Source organism: Mytilus trossulus, chromosome 13, assembly GCF_036588685.1.
Source record: "Mytilus trossulus isolate FHL-02 chromosome 13, PNRI_Mtr1.1.1.hap1, whole genome shotgun sequence".
NCBI classification, from domain to species: domain Eukaryota; kingdom Metazoa; phylum Mollusca; class Bivalvia; order Mytilida; family Mytilidae; genus Mytilus; species Mytilus trossulus.
The window spans coordinates 20,303,642-20,323,850 of record NC_086385.1 but is presented as its reverse complement, the minus strand read 5'-3'; the positions used below and the strand labels follow the sequence as shown (position 1 = coordinate 20,323,850).

Here is a 20,209-nt window from a genome sequence, read left to right as displayed (position 1 = left end):
GCCGCTATATAAACAGTACTTTTAGGAAATATTACTAATCAGTACATTAAATGCCGCTATATAAACAGTACTTGTAGGAAACATCACTAAACAGTACATTAAATGCCGCTATATAAACAGTACTTGTAGGAAACATCACTAATCAGTACATTAAATGCCGCTATATAAACAGTACTTTTAGGAAACATTACTAAACAGTACATTAAATGCCGCTATATAAACAGTACTTGTAGGAAACATCACTAAACAGTACATTAAATGCCGCTATATAAACAGTACTTTTAGGAAATATTACTAATCAGTACATTAAATGCCGCTATATAAACAGTACTTTTAGGAAATATTACTAATCAGTACATTAAATGCCGCTATATAAACAGTACTTTTAGGGAACATTACTAATCAGTACATTAAATGCCGCTATATAAACAGTACTTTTAGGAAATATTACTAATCAGTACATTAAATGCCGCTATATAAACAGTACTTTTAGGAAATATTACTAATCAGTACATTAAATGCCGCTATATAAACAGTACTTTTAGGAAATATTACTAATCAGTACATTAAATGTCGCTATATAAACAGTACTTTTAGGAAATATTACTAATCAGTACATTAAATGCCGCTATATAAACAGTACTTTTAGGAAACATCACTATTCAGTACATACATTTTTATATCATTTTCAGTAATGTTGACAAAAAGTTGTTTACAGTACTGAAAATTTCAGTCATTTATCAGTACTGAAAATTTCAGCCATTTTTCAATACTGAAAATTTCAGCCATTTTTCAGTACTGAAAATTTCAGTCATTTTTCAGTACTGAAAATTTCAGTCATTTTTCAGTACTGAAAATTTTTGTCATCTTTAAGTACTTCTACACATACAATATAAGGTCAATGTCAGAAAAATATAAAATGTTTTTATACTGCAACTAGTTGTGTTTATTTTATATAAAATATTGTAACAAAGCTCTATTGTGTACGATATGGCACACTTTCTCCATAATCAGGGGTCCATGAAGGGATGAAAATAAGTCTTTCGTTTGTGTTACGATTTGAATAGCTATCAATTTAATAATTTATGTTGCAGTATAAAAGCAATAGTAGGTCAATGTCAGAAAAATATAAACTTTTTTTGTGCTTGGCGCAAAACTGGGGAAGGGCTCGGTAGAACCTCGCCCTTCCCCAGTTTCTTAGCCTCATACAAAAAATATGTATGAGACTGCGAAACAGGGATAGGGCAAGATTTAAATGCGCCCTTCCTTTTCCCAGTTTTATTCAGAATACTAACAAGTTTATATCTTTATGACATTGACCTAATATTGTTTTTTTCTTACTGCAACCTAAATCAAAATTGATTTTTAAATCGTAACTGTTATATATTATTAGCCTGAATATCAAACTGTGTGTATCCCTTAATGAACCCCTGATTGCGGAGAAAGTATTGCATGATGAAATTGACATTGCATAAAATATAGAAATCAACGACAACGGAAGCCCGCAATGAACGGTGTTTTTTAAATCTTTTGCTGACGACAACTTCCAAATCTACATAAGACCAGGATTTTTTAAGGTAAAAAGTTACGAAATATATCAATGTAGTTCACATTTCATTTGGTTAGTATGGTGATCACGAAATCAAATAACGTGTTCAAACTTGGGGCATTTTAGTTAGTTGCAGAACATGTCCGTCCTGGGACAACTCGGACCGTCTAAAAAAGACAGCTAGGACCATCTATAATGACAACTCAGATAAAGACAAAAGGAATATGTTTACTAAGTTTCAATTTGATTGGACTTCAACTTCATTAATAACTACCTCGACCACAAACTTTTACCTAAAGTGGGACAGACAGATGGAGGAGTGCACGCACAGACCAGAAAACATAATGCCCATAATTGAGGCATAAAAAATTGTAAAATAATAACTTTAGAAAATTATGTATCAAGTATATTGCAGCAAAATAGGCTAGAAAGGGCTAAAGAGAAAAACAGTATCAGCGAATACATTGGTTGACAGAAAATTAGACTTTGAAAAAAATAAATAAATAAAAGATTTAAGGAAAAATAACGAGTCTGATGAGAAATATCTAAATTGATACTTCTTTTTTATTCCAGTTTTGAGTATATATAAAATTATAACGTAAGCATAAAATTTGCCTCAATGTAGTTACTGCCCTGTAATAAAAGTGAGGTATGTGTATCTGACACAATGTAGCTCAAGTTAAATGAAACCCTTTTTCAGACATTTCAAGTATATTTTAAATAATATTAATAATTTTATTATATGAACTTTTCGGAAGTGTTTCACGACTTTTTTTTGGGAAAAAATGATTTTTATGAAGAATCTGTTGCCATCTAATACTTTCGAATAGACCTGCAGAGTTTATTTTCAATGCATTGTAAGTCAGGTTATGTATTTTGAAACAACCACAGAACAAACCATTTATTTTTATTTTTGTGATTATCAAGCCCCCCCCCCCGAATATTAAACAGTTGCCTCCTTAGAAGGACACTATATGGACAACTAGCTAGATAAATAATAAAACACACGGACAATAACAGTAAGGCTACGACCTTTTGTTATTCTAAGGATGGGAATGGGGCAGCACGATTTTTTGCGGATTTTTTTAATTATTTTTAAAGTCTTAACTTGTCGCTAAGCATGCCTATTGATTCCAGCTCTTACCAGGCCACCATATTTACATTCAAAGACCTCCTGCCATCTCCCCCTTTTAACCCGAAAAATTAATTGATTTTCTACTTATTAAACACGAGTTTAAATTGATTGATTGTTAGTTGTTTGCTTTTAATGTCAAGCGACTAATATTTCATATATAGTTAAGACAGGACCCGAAATTTAAAGTCATGTACGAAAAATGTATACAATATCATAACAAGTAAGGAGATGTGGTATGACTGCCAATTTGGCAACTATCAACTGGAGATCAATGAGGTAGTATTATCAATTATAACCAACCGTGCGGCCTTTGACAAAAAATGACAAATACCCATACTGTATATCAGTTATAAAAGGCCACGACAAAAAAAAATTTGAAACAATTAAGACGAAATAAACTAACGGCCTAAGGGTCGACATCAAAAGTTCAATGAAGTATAACTAGAGGCTCTTAAGAGCCTGTGTTGCGCACCTTGGTTTATGAGTGTATTAAACAAAGGAAAACGATGGATTCATGACACAATTGTTTTTTGGTGATTGTGATCTGTTCGTAGATCATACTTTACTCATCATTGTTGCTACTGACAATTTTCTCTATCTGTAAGGAACTTGGCCCTTTAGTTACAGAGGAACACATTTTGTAAAAACTTATCCAAATTTACCAAATTAATGAAAATTGTTAAAAATTGACTATAAAGGGCAATAACTCCTAAAGGGGTCAATTGACCATTTCGGTCATGTTGACTTATATGTAGATCTCAATTTGCTTAACATTAATGCTATAGCAGTTTATCTCTATATATGATAGCATTCAAGTAAATAACCAAACTGCTAAATTTCTTTAAAAATTACCAATTTGGGGACAGCAACCAATCAACCAGTTGTACAATTCATATGATTTTTTTCAGAGCAGATATATAAAAATATACTTTAATAATGATTTTGGCTCAGTTTGGTTGAATTTGGTCCAGTAGTTTCAGAGGAGAAGATTTTTGTAAAAAATTTACGAAAAATTGGTAAAAAAAAAACTATTAAGTGCAATAACTCCTTAAGGGATCAACTAACCATTTCAATCATGTTGATTTTTCTGTAGATCTTACTTTGGTGAACATAATGGCTGTTTACAGTTGATCTCTATCTATAATAATTTTCAAGATAATAACAGAAAACGGACAAAATTTCCTTAAAATTACCAATTCAGGGACAGAAACCCAACAACCCATTGTCCGATTCATCTTAAATTTCAGGGCAGATAGATCTTGACCTAGTTTACAATTTTACCCCTTGTCAGATTTGCTCAATGCTTTGGTTTCAGAGTGATGAGCCAAAATATACATTTACCCCTATGTTCTATTTTTAGCCATGGAGGCCATCTTGGTTAGTTTGGTTAGTTTGGCGGGTCACCGGACACAATTTTTAAACTAGATACCCCAATGATGGTTGTGGCTAAGTTTGGTAAAATTTGGCTCAGTAGTTTTAGAGGAGAAAATTTGTTTATGTATAAGATAACGACGACGGACGCTCAAAATTCGGATTTGTGGACATATTTTTCCTGTCGACAGGAATACATAACTTTTTTGTATAAAAAGATAAACAGATAAACATTATCTGTTTTATGTTAAATTATTTTTAAATTCTGTTTTATATATAAAATGTTCTTTAAAGGTGTGCAATTTGTTGTTTTTTTTCTTCAAATAATCCATATTTTTTTAACAAAAGTTTATTTTTGAACACTATTTTTATTTGTTTTTTTAAACTGAAAAAAGTTTTAAATGTCTGAATATCTATATTATTTCTTTTTATTAAACATGATTTGGCTAATTTATAAACTCTGCACTTTCCCTCTTTTTTGCCAAATTGAGTCCTGTTACCAGGAAATGGTAAACATATGGGGCTAAGGGAAGTAATATTTTTTTGTTAAGCTCATGTGGCTCTATTCAACAAATAAAGTTTAATTCTGCGGTCACACTAGGCAACGATCGCACTACGATCTGTGAAAAAATGGTGAGGTCTTCAAGTTCGTGATGAGCGTTTACAACTTTGAACATGTTCAAAGCAATCGTGGTGGAAACAGGTATTAGTGAGTTCGCACAAAGGTCGTGGTAAGATCGCAAAGGTCGCTGTATCATTATAGCGAGAGCGTAGTGAAAGCGTGATTCTATTAGGAGAGACCAGTACCATAGTGTGGAAACGGAACTGTACGGTTTTCTAATAATTTGGTCATTCGGGAGACTGTCAAAAGGGGCCCCGACATTTGCAAAATACCGATAACAAGTTGCTTGAAGAAAATTTGACGAACTCTTATGTTACTATATATAGCTATGTAACGTTTCTGCTTCGGGTTTTGGTAGCTTAAATATTCTCATAAAGAACCAATAAAATAATAAGAAAGCTATGTGCATCCAAACGTTTTCCTTAGAATGATGGAGCTCCATGATGTGTGAAACGATCAAATTTGCCACACAACAGGGATCAAAAATGTATAAAAAAAAACGACGAAAAATGTATAAAAAAACATCGAAAAATCAATGTTTGCTACCTGAATTTCCACATGTACCTTTTCTGATATATAGTCGTACCTGTCTGAAAGGTTTGAAGTCATTGTTCCAGTAGAAATCCTAATATATTCATTTTCTCCATGTCGGATATTTTTATTGACTGTGCAATCGCTTGCAAGTTTACTGTACAATCACTCTGAGCCTTCCTGAACAATATCAATGAGAAGAACATAAACCGTGTAATTTCTCTTCTGCCACATTCATGATTAGTTTATGTTTTCCATGAAACTTCTGTCATATAAATATTTATTAAAACTACTGTAATCCAATGCTGCAACACATGTCTGGAATGATTTTCTCTCCCTTTTCTGTTACAATTTAATATCAGTTAGTTATTTTGTATTGCTATCAATTTTTCATACCTAAATTACACACTCAAAAGTTGAGTCTGACTGAGCGGATCCAGCATGAGGGGAGAGGGAGTGTTGGTCATTGAAATCCCATTCAAGTTTTTCGATTTTTTTTTTCATTTTGTGGAATTTCAGGGTGTTCCGTGGTTTGGATCCCGCACCTGATCTGATATCGTCATTCATAGTATTAAATGATGATCCGATCATTCAACTGATTTTTTTTTATAGTTTGATCTTGTATTGTGATAGGGTTTTTTTTAGAAATGAGCGCACACAGACATTTTTAACCCCGCCAAATTCTGTATGTACCTGTTTTATTAGTCAAAAGCCCGTAGTTCAGTGTTTGTCGTTTTTTCGTGTATGTCATATATGTTTTTCGTAAATTGTTTTATTATGAATTAGGCCGTCAGTTTGTGTATTAATTCTTATTTTTCATGTCGGAACCTGTTATTGCCGACTATAATTGCTTAAATCCATTTATTTTTCTAACTTTGAAAATCCTATCACATCTCCTTCTTTTTATATTGAAGATATAAATAATTATGGTTTGATAAAATGTTGTTCTCACTAAAAAAAAAATTTTTTCGTTAATTTGTCGGATTCTATAGTTTGGAATATTGAAAAGTTCCCGATATAAAAAAAATCATGTTGTTTTCTCTGTCTTTCAGATAAATATAGATTCTTACATTCAATTTGATACCATTGGATTATCGGATTTATCCAATCGAGATAGTTAAATTATCAATTTTAAAGTCCGAGCCGCCTCGGCGAGGACTTTAAAATTTATAATTTAACTATCAAGATTGGATAAATCCGATAATCCACGAGTAACTATGTAAGAATCTGTTTCTCTAATGATTAAAAAGACATTTTCTTTTTTTGTTAACTGAAAATCCCCTTCGAGTGCCTTTCACATTGCACGAAGTTGTCAATTTCATTAACACCTGTTGTCAAATTTTGATTCATCCAGTTAGCTAAAAAGGTCATGACCCTTAAAATCATCCAATGATCTTTTGAGATCACCAGCAACCACACGTTGATTAAAAATTTTTATACAATGGGTTCTGAAAGGGATAAATTTTCATAGAATTAGAGAAAAACGCCTCTCCAATCCTTTGATAACATTTAATTTTACTTGAGCTTTTTCTTCCAGTAGTTATAGCTTGAAGTAAACAGAAATCTCATTGGAAATTATACCACATCTTCTTATTTTAATATCGTGTTTATTGATATATAATACGTGTCTTTTCTTGGATCCGTGGTTAGCTACCACCATTTCACATTCGAATTTCTTTATCAAGTTACAATATCCCGATCCTATGATGAAAAATTCTTTGTTTTATTGTTCAAATATGTATTTATTATTTTTTTTAAATTGCTGTTCAAAAACATATTAAGTAAAATTCGAAATATGCTAATTACCCTTGCAGAGCATCTAGTCACCTTTTTTAGATATAAATATTTATTTTGTACGAGGATTATTTTCATTTTTATTTTAGATTAGATTCTTAACATATTGTGTACTGTCCTTTTCTTTTTGTCTTGTATACTTATTCAGTGGTTGTTTGTTTACGCGTTCAATTTGTTTTTCGTTCATTTTTTGTACATGAGTTAGCCGTTAGTTTTCTCGTTTTACATTGTTATTTCGTGGCCTTTAAAGTTTTATAGCTGACTATGCGGTATGGACTTTGCTCATTGTTGACGGCCGTGCGATGACCTATTGTTGGTAATTTCTGTCATTTTGGTCTCTTGTGGAGGGTTCCTTGATAGGATCTTAATTGTTAAAATGACTGGTTTTGTGCTTATTTTCATTTCAAATACCATAAATGAATATAATAGGACAGACAAGGAATATGGAACAACATAGCTGTGTAACAGTGGAAAAATGGACAAAAAATTATTTTGATACTTTTTGGACATTTTGTTAAAGATTTTGTAAAACCATGCAGTGATTTTGTTATATTTGCAATATTTCACTAGGGATTTTGATATTTTTATTGTGCAAGATTTAAGTCAAGTTTAGAAGATTAAGCTAATATAATTTCATGTTTTAATTATTTTTTTTTTAAATGGCGACATTTTACTTCAAAATGATCTATTATTACTGAGACTACTATAACACATGTTATAGAAGTCTCAGATTTTTCGTATTTGACAAGCCAAGGCTTTAATCCCATAAATAAGTCTGTATGTTCTATAATTGTTTATTATTATCTACATGTATGTGTTAATTTTTCTGTTATCCCTTATTTAAATTCTCTCACTCATTTAGAGAAATATTTGTCAAGTACAAGTAGTTTTGGTTTGTTATATAAACTATGTTATTATTTTGATGTGGCAAATTGGATTTAGTATTACACTGAGCAGTCCCAACTCTGTACAATTGTATTCCATGCTGAACTTATTATATAAGTTATATGGTTCGCTACTGACCCCATACGGATCCATAGAGGGTTAGTAAAATCCATAGGGGTGAGGCCAGAGGCCGAGTCTCCTATGAATTTTATTCACCCTCTATGGATCCGTAGGGGGTCAGTAGTTAACCGTATAACGAATTTATCGGACGCTGGACTTTTTCTGCGGCGTTTTGTTGAAAAATAAACAATGAAACACAACAACATTAATAGATGACGTCGCCATTAACGCGGCATGAACCCCATATGGAGCTTACTAACCCCATACGGTCTCATAGGGGGTCACCACGTGACGACGTTTAACCAATCACAACGTGATAATTCATCTGTGGTCCGATAATATTAGTTACACAGTGTGTAATTGTCCTAATACGAGAATTTATAAGGTCAATAAAATTCATATCGGGTGAGGCGAAGCCAAACCCGATATGAATTTTATTGACCCTATAAATTCCGTATTAGGACAATTGAACACTGTGTAACGAATTTATCCTGATTTTGTTATATTACATATCATTATATTTAAATTCAATATTATGACAACATCAACTAAATATATTTTAGATATTTAATCTAAAACTGTGAAAAATTAAAATATTATGAAGCAACTCATTTAAAAAAAAAAATTATTAGGTCAATGGTAGAAGGGAGATAATCCCAATTGACGTAATAAATAAGGGAGATAATTCCTATTGACGTAATAAAATATTGTACTGAAATTTATTAGGACAATATCAGCCAATCAAATTGCGAGAAATTACTCTGAATCAGGATAAAATTATACATCGCGCTAACCAGAGTCGTCTTTTGTTACAAGAGCTAGTCCCAGAGTCAGAGTCCGTACTGTTTATTGTGTGTGTGTGGTTCCAGACCAACACATTTCCCAGTCACAGATACACCCAGAATCTATTTGTGATAGCTGTCTTTCGTTGTTCATATTTAGTATATTTTGTGAAAATTTTATTATTTTCAGCGTTTTTTCTCGATTATGAGTGCCCTTTTTATTATGTTCACATGGTTCAGTAGTATAACAATTATGTTGAGCAATAACATCATAATGATCAGTAGAATAATCGTTTTATTGTGCAGATCTGGTATTATATTATATTCAGCACTTTAATCAATATACTTTTGTCTTTATATTCAGTACTTTTGAAAATATCTTCTGTCAACATATTATGATATATTGTAGATTTCTCATTATGTTGATTACAGAAACCGAAATATTCAGTGGTCAAACACACTTTTTATACGCCCGTCGTCTTTAGACGGGACGTATTATGGTATACCGTTGTCCGTCCGTCTGTCCGTCCGTCGTCCACACTTCGGACAATAACTCAAAAACAATTTCACCAATTTTCATGAAACTTAAGTGAATTGTTTATATCTATTGACGTAAGCTCCCTTTCGTTTTTTTTAATTTCAAATTTTAAGTTTTGGATTTATAGGGCTTTATTTATAACAAAAAAAAGGGGGGTCCGTTGTCCACACTTCGGGCAGTAACTCAAAAACGCTTTCACCAATGTCCATGAAACTTTGGTGAATTGTTTATATCTATTGATGTAAGCAAGCTCCCTTTCAATTTTTGTAAATTTCAGATTTTAAGTTTTGGATTTATGGGGCTTTTTTCATAAAAAAGGGGTATTTTTAACACTTTGGACAATAACCCAAAAAGGCTTTCACCAATGTCCATGAAACTTTGGTGAATTGTTTAAATCTATTGATGTAAGCTCCCTTTCAATTTTTATAAATTTAAGATTTTACATTTCCGTGTTATGAATTTTTATGCTTAAAAAAGGGGGGATTTTCCAATTTTGGGACAATAACTAACACTTTTAAAAACAAGTTAAAAGAGAAACGGGCGTATCATGCACTAAGGCACAGCACTTTATTGTCATTACTGTTATCATTATGTTGAGTGAAATAAATATTATGTTCTGTAGACTGGTCATTATGTTCAGTAAAATAAATATTATGTTCAGTTCAAACAACTTTATGATCAGTGGTCAATTTTTTTTATGTTTGGTTCAAAAAATATTATACTTGGTGGTTTATCAATTACTTCCAGTGCTTTTTTTCATTATGTGGTGGTGGTAGACTTCCGAAAATAACCGAAATTTTATTTCAAAACATGTATAATTTTTCGGGTTTATTTTCATACTGGCAACATGTCGTCTGCTATGCAACGTGCTCTTGTAGAACTTAATCTGCAAATCTTTCAAATTATTTTTTTTTAAAGATGATAAGATAGAAGATGACACTTTTCAGCACCTTACTGATCAAGACTTGATCAGACTAGGTGTTGAAACTATTGGTGATAGAATAAAGATTGAGGGAAGCAATGAGGATGACTCTGTGACTATATGACACAAACATTAGCAACTATAGGTCATCATAATGCCCCCAATAATTAGAAAAAGCCCCCGCATAGTCAGCTATAAAAGAGGGGGAAAGATATCAGAGGGAGTGTCCCCGAAATGCTGTGTGGTAGACAGTGTTATTAATTAATTATTAGCGCCCTTGGTAAAACTTCAAATTTCATAATTAATGTATTTCATTGTTAAATAATTTACATGAAGCATTTAAGTATATATTTGTTAATTGCATAGCTTTTGCTATTTAATTTCGTTGGTTAAAGATATTTTTTTTTATTGTAAAGTTTAATATTTGCATCGTCGCAAAATCTTTGGTTACCCTCTTTGTATATGTTACAGTGAATTTGTATAATTAGGAATTATGTTGAATCCCTGATTTTTCAGGGAATATGTAGAATTACTAAAATCATTAGTAATTATACATAATCCCTGAAAATGACCAGTGATTTTACATAATCACTGAACTTTTAAATAATTATTCTACAAATTCCCGAATATGATTTCAGGGATTATGAATAATTTAATGATCCTAAAAGTTTGTTTAATAAAAAAAAAAAAAAATAGACAAATTATATTTTCTTCTTTTATTAATTCCTTGCCAGATGAAATAATTTTGCTTTTAAACACAGAGGATGATCTAAAAGATATAACCAACACAGGGTTTCGAGATAAAGTTGAAGACCAAAATAATATCAACCCCTATATAGCAATAGCTTTACGTGTATTGTTTGTTTATAAAAAGCCAGCGTCAAATAAATATTCAGGTAAACAAGATGTGGTGTTATTGCAAATGAGACAACTGTCAACAAGAGACCAAAATGATACAGAAATTAACATCTATATGTCACCGTACAGCCTCCAACAATGAGCAACGCCCATACCGTATAATCAGCTACAAAAGGCCCCGAAATGACAATGTAAAACAATTTATTTTTAAATCCACAAAGTATGTTATTTGTGATACATGTAAGCAAATGGTGAAGAAGATTAGGGAACATCTGTTTTGTGTGTGTTTTTTTTTTAAATGAACAAGTCATTCAAACTGTGAGAACTTAGGCATCTAAATGTAGGAAAAACAGGCAGAACTTAGGATTGACACATAGAAACAAATTTTAGAGGAAGCTTGCATTTGGTGTAATATTCTCATAGCAATTCCACATGGTAAAAAAGGAAAGGGAAACCCGAAAAACATAATGACATGTACAATTGATTAAAAAAGTCTGAAAAATGATATAACCTGACTACAAAACATGGTATCTTTCTTGCTCGAACCGGTTCAAGGTTGCAAATTCCCATCTTTTGTTGGGGGGTACATTCAGATGTTTTACTGAACACTGTATTTCATTTAGGCGTGTCGTTAAAATCTGATTTGATATGTGCAGGAAAAGGTTTTCTTAAATGTGGATATTGTGGTAAAAACAGATGTGAAGCATATTATTTTGATATATTGTGTTTCACATTTTCATGTAGTGTGCCTAACATTTTAAAAAAAATGGGTTATTATTTTGATATATTGTGCTTAACATTTTACAATGTATGTTACTTTATAATGATGTTTTATGTGATTTTATAGAATAAATAATTTCAATTTTATTTATTTTCTTTATAAATAAAACTATTTATTCATTTCAGTTATTATGTAGAATCCCTGACGTTTTTTCTAGTGATTATTCATAATCCCTGAAAATTTTAGTGATTATATATAATCCCTAAACTAGCCAGTGATTCTACATAATCACTGAAAATTTCAGGGATTCTACATAATCACTGATTATACAAATTCACTGTAACCAGAGACATATAATATATAATATTATATGTCTCTGCTGTAACATATACATTCAGTGAGAAAGTTATATATGTTATAGATCATACAGACACCAAAATAGGAAATTGATAATTCTTGTCTGTCCTTTTTTTGGTGCGTTTTGTTATTTGATTTAGCCATGTGATTATGGATGTTCCGAATTGAGTTTTCTCTTACATGTATACCCCAGTTCCACTTAGCCACGATCGCACTACGATCTGTGGAAAAAATGCAAATTTTGATGATCGTGTAGGTCGCAGTAAGGTCGTACCACGGTTGTGGTGAGATCTTCAAGATCGTGAAGAGCGTGGCCATCTTTAAACATGTTCAAAACAATCGTGGTGCGGTCGTGGCGATATTAGGTCGTGGTAGAAGCGTAGTGAAAGCGCATTAAGATCGTAGTAAGATCGCAAAGGTCGCTGTACAATCGTTGCGAGAGCGTAGCGAAAATGTGTTTCTATTCGGAGAGATTGCGCTACGATCTCACAGCGACGTTATCACGACCTTAATTAAGTTCAGTATTTTTGTGATTTTACTCTCTACTCTGTTACCGGCCACATAAGAGCTCATCAACCAGAGAATTAAGTTAATAAACACAAAGCTGTAATAAATTCCAGTAATTTTAAGATTTGGAAGCTCTTTGGTATTGTATTAGGTACTTTAAATGAAATGAAAAGTTACAAGTAGCATATCATATTAGTTTAAACGAGTAAACACTAGGGACTATATTCGTGAACAACGAAGCGAAGAAGAACAGACAATTGTGGTCTCGGTCGTATATTGGTATGACGTTGGCGTCGTCGTCGTCCGAAAACATTTGGTGTTTTCGCACTTAAACTTAAGTATAAGTAAATAGAAACATGTGAAATTTGAACACAAGGTTTATGACCATAAAAGGAAGGTTGGGATTGATTTTGGGAGTTCTGGTCCCAACAGTTTAGGAATTAGGGACAAACAGGGCCCAAAATAGCATTTTACTTCGTTTTCGCACAAGAACTTTCAGTAAACAGAATTCTATTAAAGGAGTAGGTACGGTAAGACTCCTTTTTGGCCCCAAAATATAGCAGTTTTACAAAATTGTGATAATGTAATCGTTAAGCCATTTATTGGAAAGTAGAATGATTCTGGTACATAAATATGGGCTGTTTTTTACAATACAATGCACATATATCGGGTACTAGCATCATAAAGTCACGCTAAATTACTGAAATCTTCACAATTTCAGCATTTTAGACTAATTTTATACGGTTTCTGTCTAAAATCATCTTCGCTAGCCAAGGGTTACGAGAGAGCGGGAGTGGATCGTAACCCTTGGCTAGCGAAGATGGTCTAAAATGAAAGTGGCCGCATTCGTGTTCATCCATAATATTGAAATGTAAGTTGTATTTGATGATGATACATAATATATATAAAGGTTGAGGATGAATACGGATGCGGCCACTTTCATTTTTGACCAAAACCATCTGAAAAGTTACGATTTTTGGCGAATTTGATAGATTTTTCATATTTAAGCTTAAATCAGAGCGTTTTTAATGACTTAATCAGTTGAAATCTTTCACAAAAACTAATTAAATCAATTGAAATAGACACTTAAGTGTCTAAAATATTTCGTCAGATGAACTTGAAAATTGAGGCCAAAATCGGCCCTTACCGGACCTACGTCTTTTTACATAAGGTTTATGACCACAAAAAGAAGGTTGGGATTGATTTTGAGAGTTTTGGTCCCAACAGTTTAGGAATTAGGGGCCAAAAACGGTTCAAAACTAGCATTTTTCTTAGTTTTTGCACAATATCTTTAGTATAAGAAAATAGAAATCTATGAAATTTTCACAAAGGTTTATGACGACAAAAGGAAGGTTGGGATTGATTTTGGGAGTTTTTGTTTTCGTATAAAGCTGCACCCTGTGGAGCATCTTGTTCTTTTAGTGGCTCAAAAGCATGGAATTCATTATCCAGTGAAATAAAAAAAAAAAATACTATAGGTGTCATACCACCAATTAAAAGTCCCTATCTGTTCAACCAAATTTTACAATTTTCACAGCTTTCTAAATATTTTACCTTAAGTTTAACTTCATAGAAACCAGGTATATTCTGAATCGCACATGTATCAGCTTTCTACATGCCAATTTTCAACAGGTGTTTAAAATCATATAAAAAACAAAAGGTCTTCCGAATAGAGGTACCGCTAAAAATAACCCCTGGTTTTCTGGAAATCTTAAATTAGTATACTATGGAGTGCATTAATCCTCAATTTTGAATGCAAACTCATAAACAAGTAAATTTTAGCTCAAAATGGTCTTAACATATTTCTCTTTCACCAAAAGTTTAATTTCTGCCAATTTGTTGGTTAGTTTAAGTAAACAATGACATCAAATGCACTATTTTTTGTCCGAGTAGGCCTACTTTCACATACGTTCTAAATTTGAGGGAGTAATTGGTGGTATGACACCTATAGGTGTTTTTTTATACGACCTCAAACATTTTTTTGGATCGTATAATGGTATGATGTCGTTGTCGTCTGCGTCGTCCGAAGCCCAATTGGTTTCCGGACAGTTTCTTTAGTTTAAAAAAAATAGATCTTGATGATTTTTTTTCTAAAGGGTCAAGGAAGGTTGGGATCGATTTTGGGGATGGTTGTCCAACCGTTTTGGAATAAGAAGCCCAAAACAAGGATTTTTCTAGTAAGGATAATAACTTGCGTATAAGTATTTCATTTGCTCATTTTCATTGTACCACAATGTTTAAAGCCACAAGTACATGTAGAAGGTTTGGATTCGTTTACAGGGTTGTGGGTCAAAAGTTTAGGAATAAAGGGCCAAAAAGGGACCAAAAGCCAGCATTTTTTCTAGTTCCAAGACAATAAATTGTGTGTAATTGTATTGACTTCTCTAAAATTGTAGCACAATGTTCAATAACAAAGGGGAGGCTAGGATTAAGTTTTGGAATAATTGCCCAAAATATGTAGGAATTAGTGGGGCCAAAAAAGGGCAAAAAAGAAGCATGTTTCTAGTTTCCGAAAAAAAATTGTTTAGGTGAATGAATCTCTCTGAAATCGTAATACAAGGTGCCATACTACAAGGGAAATGATGGGATTGAGTTGAAGGGTTATTGCTTAAAAAGGGGGTTTCAATAAGTTTTTTTTAGGGGGGGTAATTTTTTTACGGGATTCCTTTTTTTCAAAAAATTTCGAAATTCGAATTTTAAACAATTTCAAGAAGAAGCCTTCAATTGCACAGTATTGTATAGTAGATTTGTTAGATCTCTGACCACATTTATTTTGTTACAAAAACCTTAATTATGACAAAAAATCGATCACAATCCAAATTCAGACAGTATGACGCTTCAATATTGTGACCAAATTTGCTCCAACCGTTCAGGGTTGCACCACTGCGGTCGTATAAAGATGTGCCCTGCGGAGCACCTGGTTGTTGTTGTAATTATAGTTTGTTTATTTAGATCTATTGTTTACATTTGTATATTAGTAAATTATTCATTTATGTAGTTGATATTGTATGTAGAGAGCCTTTAAGTTATTGAAATTTGGTTTAATCCGAATGAGTTTTTATTATTCTATTATTATAACTCGCAACTCAAATTTTAAAACTCGCAACAAGACTTTTGTAACTCGCAACTCGACTTTTGTAACTTGCAACTCGACTTTCGTTACTCACAACTCAATACTCGCAACTCGACTTTCTTAACTCGCAACTGGATATTCGATAAAAAGTGAATCTCTTGCGAATTGCCGAAATGATGTCAGAGGCGGATTAAGGGGGGGGGGGGGGGGGGAGGGTCCAGCCTCCCTTTTTGGGGGTAAAAATCCTGCTTGCTTATAAAGGGAATCGCCGAAGCTTGACTGGAGCGAGGCCCCTCTTAGGCAGTCAGCGGGCCCTCACTTATGAAAAATACTGGATCCGCCACTGGATGTTGCCATCAAAACAGTGTCACTAAAAAATAATTTGTCTCCGGGTATATTGTTATGCAATCTGTAACTTTACTTCAATGGTTCTTTTCTGGTTGCCATGGTAAGGGTTGTTTTGTTTTAAGGGGACAATAATTTGATGTTTTGGTTTTTTTTTGGGGGGGGGGGGGTGTTGACGAATAGATCTAATCATTTTGATCTGTTGCTACGAAAGTTTATATTTTACTACAGCAAAGCTTCATTTTTACTTTTTTGTACGCCCGTCAAAATTTTGACGGGACGTATTATGTTATACAAATGTCCGGTGTTCGTCCGTCTGTCCGTCTGTCCGGCGTAAACATGTCGCGCCGTATCTTGAGAACGACTTTCACGAAACTTATTGTAGTTGTTTCTTATGAAAGTCAAATGATCTGTATACTTTTCGGTCAAAATAAGTTTAAAACTTTTTGAGTTACGGCACTTTGTAACTAAAACAGGGGGGGGGGGGGGGTTTCACATGTCGCATTGTATATCAAAAACAATTTTTAATTATTGCTTAAAACTTTACACACTTCTTAGTTATATTAATTTTAAGATCTGTATACTCTCTATACTTTTTGGTGATGATTTAAAATTTCATTTTTGAGTTATTTAGTATTTTGTAAAAAAGGGGAGGGGATTTTTACATGTCGCGCCGTATCTCAAAAACGATTTATGATTATTGCTTAATACTTTACACACTTTTTTTGTTACGCCGTATCTCAAAATCAATTTATGATTGTTGCTTAAAACTTTACACACTTCTTCTGTATACTTTTTTTGGGTTCATATGTCCCTCTGTATCTCAAAAACAATATATGGTTATTGCTTAAAACTTTCTCAAAAAATATTTATGATTATTGCATTAAACTATCACACAAGACGACAGGCGTATCATGCGCTCATGGCGCAGCTGTTTATTTTAATTTGTACACAATTTAGTTCCTGCATTTTAAGTTGCAGAGAGTTAATTTTCCTCATCATCATCTCTTGGCATGTTGGGCAAAATAATTTCTTTCAAGTCTTATCAGCTTATAGTAAAGTTTTTAAAAATCCATTTAAAAGAATTGGTTGTCATATTTGTGTTAGCCCACTTTGCTATATTCATAAATTTTTATCCGTTATCATTGTCCGTTAACTTATCTAAAATTGTTTCCTCTGCATACTAATGAGCTTAATTATTTTACCAAACTAGGGAACAAGAAATCTTCATAGGGATACATAGATTGAACATTTTCTAAATGGATCCACAGAACTCTGTGTCTCACCTGCAGTTGCTGCTGTTAGTGTAAAAGTGTGATGTTGACTATAAAAGTGAGTATATTTATCAGTAAAATACAGAATTTAAAAAATAATATATGTGCATGCATTATACTCCATCCATGAACTATGGATAATAAAAACAATGTTATAGCAATAACTAAAAAATATTCATAGATCTAATTTTAAGGGTTAACTTATTATAGCTCTTCATCTTTTATATACGCTTTGGATTTTAAATATTTTGGCCACGAGCATCACTGAAGAGACAAGTGTTGTCGAAATGCGCATCTGGTGCAGAAAAATTGGTACCGTTAATGTTATTATTAAATTTTTGTCGAGCCTGCAACTTTTGTTGCAGAAAGCTCGACATAGGGATAGTGATCCGGCTAACTTCTCAAAAGCTTTATATTTTAGAAGGTAGAAGACCTGGATGCTTCACACTTTGTATATAGATGCCTCATGTTACGAACTTTCGGTCAGTAACATGTCCAATGTCCTTGACCTCATTTTCATGCTTCAATGACCACTTGAAAAAAAAGTTAATATTTTTTGTAATGTTAAATTCTCTCTTATTATAACTAATTGGATAACTATATTTGGTATGTGCATACCTTGCAAGGTCTTCATGCCCGTCAGACAGTTTTCACTTGACCTCGACCACATTTCATGGATCAGTGAACAAGGTTAAGTTTTGGTGGTCAAGTCCATATCTCAGATACTATACTCAATAGGGCTAGTATATTCGGTGTATGGAAGGACTGTAAGGTGTACACGTCCAACTGGCCGATGTCATCTGACCTTGACCTCATTTTCATGGTTCAGTGGTTATAGATAGATTTTTGTGTTTTGGTCTGTTTTTCTCATAATTTATGCAATAGATCTTCTATATTTTTTGTATGGAATGATTGTAAGGTGTACATGTCTAGCGAGCAGATGTCATCTGACCTTGACCTCATTTTCATGGTTCAGTGGTCAAAGTTAAGTTTTTGAGTTTTGGTCTTTTTATCTAATACTATATGCCATAGGTCAACTATATTTAGTATATGGAAATATTTTATGATCTATATGTCAGTCGTGCAGGTTTAATTTGACCTTAACCTCATTTTCATGGTTCATTGCTAAGTGTTAAGTTTTTGTGTTTTGGTCTGTTTTTCTTAAGCTATAAGTAATAGGTCAACTATATTTGTTGTATGGAAGCATAGCTGTACATGTCTGCCTGGCATGGTTCATCTGACCTTGACCTCATTTTCATGGTTCATTGGTCTTTTTTTAGGTTTCTTGGTTAATGTTAAGTTTATGTGACAGTCTTTAATAAAGCTTTATACTTAGGACTATCAACATAATATCAATGATAATTAAAGAAGGCGAGACATTTCAGCGTGTGCACTCTTGTTTATCTTGTTCTAGTTTATCATGGAGACTACAATGATAAATTATAAATCACAAAAAATCCTTAATCTCACCATTGCACGTGTCAGAAATGCTAAATATATGGACTCATCTTAAAATTCCTTAATGATAACCCTGATTCGTAAGGTTACCGTAGTATTTGATGATTATTTAAGAAAATTGTACCCTGAATTTGATTTTTAGATTTCAGCAACAGAATGAAGAATTCCAAGAGTCTAATACGGTTTATTAAACAGGATTTTATCATTGAATCAACATCCTACAAGAATATTACACACAAATAAGTAATTTTGTGCAGGGAAGAACATTTAAACAAAACTGTAAGAGACATACAGTGGTGGTGTATTTTTAAAGAGACCGAAAGAACCTATAATAACTTGCCATGAGCGTATGTTTTCCAAACCAGAAGCTCGTTCATAATAATATACAATTTAAATTAAAATTATTGTATGAACATTACATTGTACAGATAAAGTCTCAAAAGAGGAAATTTAGTTTTAAATGAAACATTTAAGTACAAAACATTGAAATAGTCCTTTCCATGTTCTGTGACATGTAGACATTTTATGCTTTCACCATTCATGTAGCTTCATATAGAGGAATGGGTCCCTGTCACCCTCCCTCCAAAAAAAACGCATTCGTATCCGACAGAAATCAATCGATAAAAAACACCAAACAAAAATCAAAAGGGAAACATACCATCGACACTTGATACATGTAGCATGCTCTGCATTGTGAATGAAAACTAAATCAACAAAGATTTTTTTATGTTTTTTGACATGAGACGAGCAATGAGAAGGTTCCTATCTTGGTACTGGCGTTTGAATAAATTATTTTTAGAATACTAAGTTGATAAATGGATTAGAAAAAAATCTCTCGTTCTGTCTTTTGCAAGTAAGACCCTTTTCCCTGAGTAATTTGTTTCAAAGTTGATCAACAAATACAACTAAAATTCAGGATGCGAGTCATCGATGTACACGAATTTGCTTGTCGTCTTGCTTTATTGTCGTGCCTGTGACATGCGAAAGATACAGATAACAATCCTACGGCGTTAGCTATTTGTATTGAGCTTGATATTTTATATGGTAATTGACTTTAACTGGATGCTTCATACCTTGTGGCTTATACATGTATAACGAAAGTCTGTATTATGTCTGTTGGCCTTGACCTCATTTTCATTGTCAAGCAACTGCTTGAAAACAAATTTCTATTTTTATTATGTTATTTTCTCACTTACCTATTAATAAACTACCGAATTGGACTATTTAACGGGTTTGAAATAACATGAGCAACAGGATGGGTGCTACATTTATATGTGGAACAGGATCAGCATACCCTTCAGGAGCATCCGAGATTAAACCCATGGTGGGATTCGTGTTGATTAGTCATTAGTTTTCTATGTGTCTTG

General features: G+C 32.8%; 1 long non-coding RNA gene across 1 annotated transcript; it reads left to right on the top strand.

Annotated features, from left to right (window-relative positions):
- Positions 1-1,456: 1,456 nt before the first annotated feature.
- On the top strand, positions 1,457-19,400 carry LOC134695227 (uncharacterized). Its single transcript, XR_010102739.1, has 3 exons — positions 1,457-1,577; positions 17,324-17,442; positions 18,985-19,400. It is a non-coding gene; the product is annotated as an uncharacterized LOC134695227 (long non-coding RNA).
- The last annotated feature ends 809 nt before the right edge of the window (positions 19,401-20,209 follow it).